Raw genomic sequence first — 12,894 nt, 5'->3', positions numbered from 1 at the left:
TTGATTTTGTGCATTAAGAATGTGGATAATGTACGAATTAATTTGAATTAAGGCAGTTAATGCAAATTAACGATGTCGTCTGTCTAGGGTATAAGTCTTCTGCCAGACTATGAAAATTTGCATGAAAAGGTTTTGAGCTTATGGATAAGAAGGGAGAAAGGGAGCTCCTTCACCTCCGCTCTCTCCTAAAAGCTAAAAAATTTTCATATGTTATTTTCAGTGTCTGACACAAGAGTATTGTCAGTTGCTTTGTATTCGAGCATGAAACTAGTGGTTCTTAAATTGCAGTAGTGGGGAAATCGATTTAAAGCGGGGTACACACGATCAGGGGCCTAATTACGTGATTCGATTCGATCGACTATTTGCTCGTGAAAAAGATTTTGACACGATAAAAAAGCGGCATGACGAGATTCGATCGAAATCGTTGATCGAATGTTTCGAGAGTAACCGGTAATCGAACTGTGAAAACCTATGTGTACTATAGGGAATATTATGAAGGTAGATGTAAAAAAGGTGTTTTTTGAAAGCAAGAACCAAAAAAAAAACTAAATTATGAATGAAAAAATGTAAATATTTGTGGAATTTGTTGAACAATACATTCAATAATAATTTCGGAATGAAGTTGTGCTATGAAAATAAGAAAATTATTAATTCTTGCAAAATCTTTTTGACATTGTTGTAACGGATTGCTGATACATCTACCTTAATAATCCTCTCTCAAAATAAATGAGAGAGAGAGTTTGGTGGATGTTTTGCATTAGCCTCTCTGAGAGAATATTTCCTTTGGTAAACAACGGGGGATGAAATGTTTAAAATGTACTTCCCTTATACAATAAAGGCTATTAATATTAAATATTTTTTTTCTTTTTTCCAGAAATGCTTATTTTTCAACTTATTTTTTAACGACTGCAAAAGTAATTTTTGGTTAATGATTGCATGCATTTTAATTCTAAATTTATCACAATTTCTCAAAACGACTGCAAAGGACTTTTCCCAATTTCTCTTGTTATATTGTCTAAAAAATGCTGCCAATCATTTACTAACATCGTTTTTCTTCTATAAAACGACAACAAACAACAATTTTTACATTTTAAACAAAAAAACAATAAGGAAATCTTTCATTTTATTTGTTTACGATAGGTAATTTGGCCTCGAGAAATTACTCGTAAATTTATGCTCAATTACTCGATAATTTTACTCGATAACGAATGTTGTCATCCCAACTTTGAGTACTCAGGTCGAAACAACTCGATATCGAATCACATAATTAGGCCCCAGTTTTGACTGTCGATTTTTCGGAAATATCGATAAATGTCAAACTGTCCAGCAACTACAAAATATTTTGTGGTTGCCTGTTGACTGACAAAACTGAACGGCCACACTGGAAAGCAACCGATTATTTGAGCAAAACTGACAGTCAAAACTGATCGAGTGCACCACACTTAAGATTCATTGAAATAAATAGAAATTTCGCGGCTTTCGGTTTTGTGGATGTAAGAAAGTAAGTCCGTAGTCACAAGTACAATTTTTTCGGAAAAGAAAAATGTATTTTTGTGTATTTTTATTAAATAAAAATAACTGTTTTTTTCTCCTTTATTATAGCTCTGTTCCAGAACTAAAAAGTTTTTACAATTTTTACCACTTTTACACATTTTGCGTTCCAGTACACAAAATTTATATGAAAATCGTTTACGACTTTTACAACTTTTACGACTTTTACCACTTAGTAAAGTACGGGAACAGTCCATATATTTCTGTGAACTACTTGTGCAAAATGTAAACAAAAGCATAGACATTTCCGTAATTTTCATTTCCAATTAAAAATAAACGATAATATCGATAGCAATCGATTTTTTGAAATGAAATATCGATAACAAACTTCTTCAGTAAATAAGAAATGAGAAGTAGTTGCAAGAACTTGCAAATACTTTTTACTTGCAAAATTATCGAGCAGGGATAATGTTTGTTTGTGTAATCTTTCTGATTCTTCTTCACAAACATTTTCTCGTTTGATCATGCAAAGGCAATACTTAGATATTGCTTATAGAAATTAAATTAAAGTTCTTTATAGCTCATTTAAAATTAAATAAATACATATGTATATGTTTACTATTAACTTTTAAAGATAATGTTTTGTTCAATTTATTTTTCATCACAAAAGTTTTTAATTCAAACGTATGCGTTGTTGTTTATTTGCCGGCGGAGAAAATAAAATCAAAGAAAATGCAAAAAAAAAAAATAAGCAAAGAATAAAGAAACAAAACAGAATTTGCGAGTACATGGATGTGTGTACCCCCTCTTATTCCTCTCTACTCCCTCGCCCATAAACTCAATTTTCTTTCCCATTAACTTTGAACATCGACTAAGGTATATGTATTAGCAATTTGTTGCAAAAATAAATAATTGAACATTGGTGGCGTTTTTTATTGGGATAGCTGTTACAATTTTGATTTTTCAAAATAGTCTGGCTTAATCCCATTGTTGCTGTTTTAATATTTAAAACAACTAGATTATTAGTGGGGAAGGTTTGGCATTGTTGATTTTGGCGATGGTCGGATAATAATCAGGTGTCGAAATGGGCAAAAAACTTATTTGGAGAAAAAGTCAATATTTTTGGGTCTATCTTGTATTGCCACTAAACTTGAGTTGCGTTGTCAGTTGTCTGCGCGACTGAGACGAAATGTTGTACCATTAATGTCAACTCAACTGGGTGGTCGATAAACATGTTATCGAACAGTGTTTTTTCGAACTTGTGACCTCTATTCGCCAAAAAAAAAAAAAAAAAAAACATTTTAAAAATAATTGCGCTTTGGATAACTCTTTTGTGTATTCTGGACAATATTTTAATATTTTGGCTGAGTTTTCGAGCAAATTTGGAAAATAACCCAAGATTGGAATATAACCTGCCCATTGAATCTTCGGATCGTCAAGTTTTATTTGCTGTCCTAAAAAATGATAAGTTCGGCGGAATTATTTTTTGATGATGAAAATGTACAGGACATTGCATCTATTAGAAGAAATTTGAGGGACAAGTCGAATCCATTGGAATTGCCATCTGCCCTGTAAGCTGATGATCATGTGGAAAGATCTGTATAATCAGTAAATTATTTCAGGTTTAAGGCGTATTTTCGATTGCCAAAGGATGCCGTAGTTTACGTTGTGGAAACGTTAAAGGATGACTTCAAAGTAAGTTACAGATCAACAGCAATACCCCCACTTTTAAAAGTGTGCGCAGCGTTGAGATTCTTTGCGGACGGAAGTTTCCAAAAGTCCCATGGCAATGATTTCAACAATTGCATGGCTCAATCTACATTGTCGAGAGTATTGAAGGAAGTTGTCCCCTTGATAGAGGACAAATTGTGTGTTTCGAAGTTGACAGAGCAGGAAAAAAGGCAAAATAAAAACCATTTTTATTCAAAAACGAAATTCCCTGGTGTAGTTGGCTATATAGATGGAGCACATGTGCACATTATGGGGGTCCAATGGAGGATGTTCGTCATTTGTACTTAAACTGAACCTACTGCTTTTGTCACCAAATTCATTTGCAAAAGATTTGCTGCTGTCCGCTCCAAAGGCGATAAATTCACTTATTGTGATGGACCCAGTGTTGCCGAAAGTTTTTGATTGGAAATCGTCAAAAAAATCGTCAAATCGTCAACAAAATTTGGAAAATCGTCAAAAAATCGTCAACATAGTATAGTCCAAAACTAGGTTTGGCTAATGCGATTTTTTAGCAGATAGTATGGCTATGAGACAAACTACATAAGATCTACAACCCACAGCAATAAATCTAACCCAATCTCACTTAAATACGGCTATAACAACAGCTTTCAGAATATGATAGTTTTCCCTATGTTTATCGAGTTTGCAGTAATGCAGAAAGGTGAAGCTGGGTGCACGTTGCCGGTTTTGCATGGCAGATCGCTTGCTTGACAGTGTGACCGTCCATGTTTGTCGGCACACGTTCATTTTGGTTGTCGGAAATCGACAAAAACTGTCATTCAAAACTGACTTACAGCTTAAAGAGGGCATTCGTAGGAAGTTAAGAAAGCTGTACTTATATTTTTTTACAACGATATAGATATAATTCCTATTTTATCTCGACAATTTTCAAGGAAAATTTTCATCCATTAACAATTCTAAACGAAAATTTTCTTCTGATGTAATTTGAAGGTTAGACAAAAACTATGAAAATACCTGTATTGCAGATATGTGTCTAAATATAGCCAATTCGTCTTGAATTAGCTATAAAACATTCAGGTATGTGATGAAAACCGAATCGACTCGATTTGCAGAATCGAAATGTTATATAATCGGGGTGCCTTTGTTGACATATATAGTTTTGCTTCGCAAACGTCCCCTATTTGAATAATGTTTTTAAAAACCATTTTCAATTTCATTAAAATATTCACCAAAATAAGAGATATACGGTTTCGATTTATGGCAAAACGAGTCGAATCGTTTTCCATTACATACCCGATTAAAAAAGCCCATAAAATCGAGTTTGGAACATTAATTTTCTTAAAGTCTTTCGTAAAATTTTGGTAAAAATATAGTTATCGCCTTTTAATTCATGCAATTCTGGCTTACGTGAAAAATCGTCATTTTGGACCATAAAATCGTCAAATCGTCATTTTCCAATTTTGGGCCAAAAAATCGTCAAAATGACGATAAATCGTCAAATTCGGCAACACTGGATGGACCACCACCAGTCTCGTTGAAGTTTATTTTATTTTGAGGCATTTTCTTTTTCAACTTTGCTTTAAAGTGAATCCAGACTCTGTCACTCTTCAGGTGTTCGTGTTGGAGGTTCATGGCTGTTTAAACTGTCCGAAATGGACCTCCACGCTTCATCCGCTGTTGCTTTGGTTTCACCAAAACTCCCGAACTCCTCGGGCTAAGTATGGATTTTCACTCAGTTTATCAATTAATATTTCGAACTGCTGCTTTGTCGTTATTTTCACCATATTGATACACAAAATTAATTAATGATGCAAAGAATCAATAATTGTTAACAAAATGTTTATTTTTCCTTCTATTTTACTTCTTGTTTCTTCGAAAATGTTCACTGCAACTGAAAATTGGTGGTTGCTGAAAAACAGCCGCTTCGTCAACTGAGATTCGCAACTTCAGTTGAGAGTTGCCATACGTGGATCAATTTTGACAACTGGCAACACCACTCAACGATAATTGTTATCGATGATCGACCCCTTAGTACCTGAGGAAAAATAAAATAGCTAACTTCGTGTAAACGCTACGGAAATTTACGACTCTTAAAGGCATCAACCCTACCTAACAAAAATTATAATTTCTGAGATATAGCTGTTTCTTTTTCTAGAAATGTGCAAAAATTACGTATTTTCCAAAATTGGGACACATTTTTCGTCTTTAGGAGCACGTAATGCACCAGGGGTGCCAAGTTGGTGGTTTTCCCGCTACTTGTGGTGATTTTTGACGTAGAAAAACAACTGCTTTTGCAGGAATGTCAACTGTTTTAAGGTAAAAATCGCTACAGACCTATGGTGCGTATGTGGCTGTAGCGATTTTTACTTCGGAACAGTTGGCATCCCTGTAACGCACACATCTTCCAATATTTTGATCTAATTTTTGGCTTTCCTTAGTTTCAATATGATTACTATCGAAATCCATATAGAAATTAAAAATCGGTGGCAACAAAAATGGGGTTTTGGCCAGAAAAATCGATTTCTGAACCACTGTGCGCAGGTAAAAAGCAAACATGTATCATTTTTATTTCTGTTGCATTTAGTTACTTTTTCGAAGAAAAATGTATGTGTATGCAAAAGAAATTTTTGACGAACTTAAAAAACTACAAAGCATCTGAGAATGGGGAAGTCAGTCATACTTGGGGTCTAAAACCATTATTTCGATTCTGCACAATTTTGGTCGTATGAACGTGTATATACCCTAGCTAGCATAAATGTTGAGGGTGTAACAAGTATGGAAATGTTAAGACGGTGTATTAGGTCTGCCAGTATGTTTGAAAAAATACTGCATTAATGATCATTTAACGTTGATCTCTCCACACACACAATTCAACCCATTGAAAAAGCATGCACCCAGCAAACCAAAATCGGAAGAAACATCAGAGTTCGGACAGAATTCGGTCCGAAATTCGGATGAAACGTCCGAGTTCGGATCCGAATTCGGTCCGAACTCTGACCGAAAGTCATATGGCGTGGTTGACGTGTTCTCTGACCGAAATTCCGATGAAAATCGGATGTTTTAGCCGACTTTCGGACCGAATTCAGTTCGCACTCTGATGAACTATCGTATAAATTTCTGATTTATTTACCGACTTTCGGACAGATATCGGTCCGAATTCGGAAGTAAAATCTTATGAAATTCGAAAGTGTTTGCCGACTTTCGGACCGAATTTGGTCCGAAGTCAGATGAACTATCGTATGAACTTCTGATTTATTTACAAGCATTCGGCCAGACTTTGTTTTTATTATTAATGGGTACTTTACACGGTATGTATTTTACATATGGGTTGTCACTTTTTATATAGAAAATGTATACGCAAAGTGACAGCTCATATGTAAAAAACATATCGTGTAAAGTACCCATTAAAGATGTTGAAAATATCCTATCCAAATCCTATAAAATTTTATCAACTATAAACATATTAAAGGTTTTAATATCATATTATGCTGTGTTAAATGCGCGAGTTGGTGGAAAAACAAACTGTGGAGAACAACAAATTCGTCAACACGATCTGTGAAATATGTAAAACAATTGTTATTAATATATGAAAAAATACATGTCTTCACATGCAAAAAATGTTAAGAAACTTTAGCCATGTACAAATATGTGTAAAACATATGACTTTCCACGGAATAGTGTTGAAGTTTGACGAAGAAAATCTTTACTTCCATTAACTTCATAAAAATAAAGAAATATGTATGCAACCGATCACTATGAATAACATTTAAACACTATCATGCATCAACACGCATAACAAAAACAAACCAAATTTGTTCTCCGATACAGAAATTAAAACCCGAGCACTCAATTTTTCGTTCGTACTGCATCAACGTCGGCACATCAACAATTACACATTTACAATGTGCGAACGAAACATGTACAATTCTTTTCTCTCTGCTTATTTGCACTTAATTTTGCCAAAGCAGAACAAGGGAAAATAGAAAAATTCCCTTCAGAAAGGGGAGAGAGGACGGGAAAAAGTTCGTCAGACTAGTCGGACAGAGTTCGGAGCGAAGTCGGTCAGACGCGTCGGAAAAAATTCCGACTTTGAGCAGACGCGTCGGACGTCCGACTCTGTGTTTGCTGGGCACTCACACAATGACGCCCCGTAAAGTATGCAATAGAAAAGTATGGTGCCTGACGCTGCTTTACTTAGCTCTTGGTCAGTTTTCGGACTTTTTCCCTGTAGATTTGAATTTCGCCCACAGTGCGACAGTGAACATCTATGAGGGCCATATCAAAACATGTTACTTTACTGACCATTCTCTTCGGCAATATTTTATATCAACGAAGACCTGCAATTTCCGTAGGTTATTGAGGCTAAAACATTTAAAATGCCAAAAGTCGGGAGGCACCGTTCTATGGGCGGTTTATCAAAACGTAGGCCCGAAATAGCCCATTTTCAATACCAAACATCGTAGAAGTAATATAAATTTCTGTACCAAGTTATGAAGCTCTTTCTTAAATATGGCGAGCTTTATCTTTGTGACCGTCTGACGGACGGACTTTGTTACGCCTACTAAAAATAAAATACTTTATAGGTCCTTCGGCAAATATTTCCACAAACATCTCGGAAGGGACCTACTTTTTACGACACAACTTGTAGAACGGTTTTACATCGCTGAAATAGGCTGACTTCCGATGCTCATACATATACATGTTTGTATGTATATTTATATGGAATAAAAAGACTTAACAACCTCTTAAAATATGTGCTCAGTATTACACCGACCGCTTTTGGTCTCTCCATTTACTTAAATCATCATGCATCATAGCCAGCAACCGCTTGTAAATAGCACAAAAATCACAACATATCGGCAAGATTATGCAAATGAATCTGCTCCGTATATTACAATTACATAGTTTATTTGCTTTTGATAGACAATTTTCGGAGGAAGGACGTCAATAGAGAAAGTACAGTTAAGATATAACATACCAACCCCATACAGTGGACAAAAATGTCTACATGGAAAGGAAAAAACTGAAACTTACACTATGCGACACGAAAATTATTAACCATATTCTAACACTGCCGCAGAATGATAGGATACCAAAAAAGAGAAGACACGTGTCGTCCAAACATGCTTGGGGTCTAAAACCGTTATTTCGATGAAGCACATTTTCGGTCGTATCAAAGTGTATGTACCCTCGTTAGGCTAAAGGCTGAGGGTATACTCGCCTGTAACTGCTTATAATTTCGGTAATTAACGAGGTTTAAATTAGCGACGAATAAAAACCAGTCGTAAAGTTCTTCCGATAGCAAGAGTGTTGTCAACTTTTATTTGAACTTTTCATTCATAATTTTGCGTTTTAATTTTACCGATTTTTGTCGGTAACTCGAAAAATTAGTTACAGAATTCCACTACTGGTCCTAAGGAAATGACGAGTTGTCAAGTCACTCCTTTCTTCAGACCGCAGTCCATTCATTCACCTCCACACAATGTGGAACCTCCATGGTAATGCTGAAACAGCTAGATGCGACAGGAGTCGAGTATTTCACCAAAGTTCTCAATCTATTGCTAGCCTCCACATCGTTTCCGAAGTCTAGATTTAGGGCAGGGTACTCTCGCTACGAAGCCAGGCAAGGATGCCAGCAAAGGTGAATCGTACAGACCTATTATCAGCATGCATTCTGTAAGCAGCGCATCACGACAACAGCGCTGCACGCCATCTCCACACATATTAGTCAAGGACTCAACCAGGGCAAGCAGTGTGATAGAACAGTGATGGTGGCTGGACTTATCAAAAGCCTTTGATACTGTCAGACACTCCACTCTGCATGAGGACATAGAGCAGACAACCCTGCGACCAAATTTTAAACGTTGGATAATCAATTATATGTGTGGATGCCAGTCGTACGTAGAAATGAGGAACAAGAAGTCCAAGCCCCGTTGATTAAACAGGGAGTTCCCCAAGGTGGGGTGATATCTCCGGAACTGTTTAATCTCCACCTCTCCTGTATTCCGCTCCCTCCAGTCGTATTGAGATTGTAACGTATGTGGATGATTTTACTATCTTTGCGGCAGGTACCTTCCCTAATGTAATTTGCGAAAGGCTAAACTCCTATTTGACTGATCTTACCACTTTTTCTACGCGAAGAATATGCAAATATTCGTCATTAAATCTACGGCCACTCAGTTCACCACATGGATGGCAAAGGTCAGAAGAGAGTTGAAATTTCATGGTCAACGGTAGCAGAATTCCGACGACAAACAACCCCAAAATTCTGGGGGTCACATTCGACAGCATGTACATGTCGTTCGCGCATGCCGCGGATATCTGCGAACAAGATCCTCAAGTCCCTAGCAGGCAGCACTCGGGTCCAGATATATAAACCTTTTTGAGCACTTATAATGCGATAGGTCGGTCTGTGGTAAGCTATGCGGCGTCAGTGTGATATTCAATGGAAAAAACTTGCAAACCTGCAGAATACAGCCCTGAAAAAAACTACAGGGTGTCTCCTCATGTCTCCAGTAGACCATATAACAAAGCTATATATTTGCTTTACTTTACTTTTTAATGGTAAGAGTGGTAAAAGAGAAAAGTGTCAAAATTACTCAAAATTGCTCTCTCATGAACATTTTTACCAGAAAAGTAATGGAACGGAAAAATGGTAGATCTGGCAGCAATGTCAAAAAGAAACTTAAAAAAATCAATTTATTTCACAGTTTTTAATTTAGTTTTGTCAGCGTTCGACTTTTTCTTCTGTTTTTCGTCCATTTTCTTCTTCATTGTGAAATAATCGTCAAACAAAAGTCGAAAAATCAATTCTGTCATTTTTGTCTGGTAGCCTGTGGTAGAAGAGAAAGGTATTTTCGCTCTCTCTCCTCTCTCACTCTCTTAAAAATTGCTTCCAGTTTTGCCACTTATCGGGGTTAAGGAACGCTTTGCAGGTTAAAAATGGTAAAAAATGGTAAAAATGGTAACTCCAGGTAAGTAAAGGAACACAGCTTATATGAGGAGTCTATGGCAAGATCATAGGCTCAACAGGATGTTGTCGATGCAATATTTACTTGGATGTTATATGCACAACCACCCAAACCACCACCCGCCTCCAAGGCAAGTCAGTAAAGATCTTCGTGATCTGGAGAGGGAGGTCCAGAGATACAAAAGAGAGCCTCTACATCAGCATCCGGCAAAAAGGGGCACACGTGCCCTTGATGAGAATAACAACAGAACAACCACCACTCAGTCTTCATTCAGAAGTCAATGGAGAAGGTTCTGTTATCGCTTGTTTCAATGATTTTTAATTTTAGCAATGCATTAACGCCAGCCAAGATCATCCATATACGTTATTGATGTACACGCCTGCACGTTGTCGTAACAACAGAGAATAACGAATTCAAATGAGAGCCATGTCAGCCATTGTTTAACAAAGGCACATTACTCTCCCATCAATTCTCTCTCATTTATTTTGGACATCAATGACATACGTTAACGTGACTGCAGCAACAACATACGTACTCTTTATTCTCGTCTGTCGTGGTTTTGCAAAGGAAAGATACACTCAGAGAGACTAATGCACGAAATATTTTGAGCATCAATGATTAACGCACACGCTGTTTGTGGAGAGAGCGAGAGAGAGTCGTATGCGTGAGGCCGCAAACAATGCGTTTGTATTGGTGCCGATACCTGCTCTAGATCAACAATCTTATCAGGCAGTTTGAGAGATATTCACACGGATGCAGTAGTTGAGGCTGTCCTCGAAGATCACCCGCCATCCGTGGCAGCGGAAGAACAAAAGTTGCCAAGGCAAACGAGAGTTGTGTTGGTGCGACATGATCTGATCGGCTACTCAATTCTTATTGGACCAAGATAGATGACATAACGCAGAACATATGCCCATCATGTGGACCGGTCCGCATAATACGACAACGCGTATTGCCAGTCGCCACTTGAAATTTTTTTAGAAAGTTTGACAGTTTTTAGTCTTGACTTACTCACGACAGTTTGCCATGTGACATGTTATGTGTTGTTTGCAGTGACTTGAAAAAATCACTTTGCAAAAAAAAAAAATTAATTTACTTGTGAACATTTTCGCCCAAGAATTTTTCACAACTTTCGACGTGGATAATCACGGCAAGAGTGTATCGATCAAATTAAATATTTGTATGTCGATAAAGGACCATCCCATATGAAAAAATGGTTTAATGAATTAAACCGTGGTCGGCTCTCGCCAAAAAACGAAGGCGGTGAGGTTCGCCCAAAATCGGTCGTTGTGCCAGAAAAAAATATGCCGTGCATGAACGGATAATACGAGATCACCTTGTTAAATACCGTGAGATAGAGGCATCCTTGGGCATTTCTTCTCCAAGTAACATTTGATATTGCATAAAAACGTGGCCACAAAAATGGATTTTTATACCCTCAGCCTTTAGGCTAGAAATTGTATATGGGGATTTCAGAAATCCCCGATTTCACTCAGAAATCCCCATATACACTTTGATACGACCAAAATGTGCATCATCGAAATAACGGTTATAGACCACAAGTATATTTGGACGAAATTCGTTTCAGACAATTTGGAGTCGATTTAGCCATGTCCGTCCATCTGTCTGGCTGGTGTGCACGATAACTCTCGAACGGTTCATACCAAATTTTGGGTATGGTAATATTTTGTCCAAACTTAGTTTAAGTTCGAAGATGGGCCATATCGGTCCACTCCTACAGGTACCTCCCCCACAAAAGTTCATCAATTGGAAAATATGGTCAAGACCCTCGAAATACCTAATATCAGGGGTGCCTATACATGAGGGCTATACCAAAATGTGGACCCGCATTGATGATTTTTTGCATAGATGGTTTGTATTAACTAAGAACTCAAAATACCAACATTTGGCGAAATTCGTTGGAAGTATGGCTAAAACATGAAAAATACTGGAAATCGGGGTATACCCTTATATGGGGACTATACCAAAAAGTGGACTGACATGACCAATTTTTTGTACCAACGAATCTATATGTAATCCAAAGGCCTCTATTAATTTTCAAAACATTATCTTTAATTTTGCGAAGTATATATAAATGATTCTAAAAAAACTTTGACGATTTGTGTCCATTGACGGGGCCACTGTGCATTGTTTACTTTCAACACGATGCTTTTTATTTATTATACGATAATTCCCATTTTTTGACACTGTGCGTTGAGGAAAACCAATGATGATCCGCCTACCACCTCATAACACTCACGAATGCATGGAATCGACGACATGTTAACGTTGGTGATGAGGAAAAGGATACATCCAAATAGTCATGGATAACTCTGAGCATTTGAAGAGGGCGGCAGTTGAGACATGACTTGTTTAAACAATTTTATAATTTGCAATTTGCACAAAAAACATAAACAATTGAGTCAGCAACATTTCGAACATGCAACTTTTCACAAAACAGCAATGGTAACAACAACAACAACAAAAACACTAAGTAGATTATTACATGTTGTCGTTGCAAATGAATACAGGAGCAGCGAGCACCAACTAGCAACAGGGACCAATGAAGTTGTTTCATTGTCCAACAATTTGCCACTCTGAATCTGAATTGCCTGTTGCCAACACTTGTGTTGCTGTTGTTGTTGCTGCTGCTGATGTGTTTGTTGCATAATTGAAGGCGATGAAGTGATGTGGTTTTTGGTATTGTTGGCTGTCATATGCACATGTCTACCTACATACA

The sequence above is a fragment of the Musca autumnalis genome, unplaced genomic scaffold (assembly GCF_047663935.1).
Source record: "Musca autumnalis isolate F117 unplaced genomic scaffold, ASM4766393v1 scaffold_4, whole genome shotgun sequence".
Classification (NCBI taxonomy): domain Eukaryota; kingdom Metazoa; phylum Arthropoda; class Insecta; order Diptera; family Muscidae; genus Musca; species Musca autumnalis.
This window is presented reverse-complemented; position numbering follows the sequence as displayed.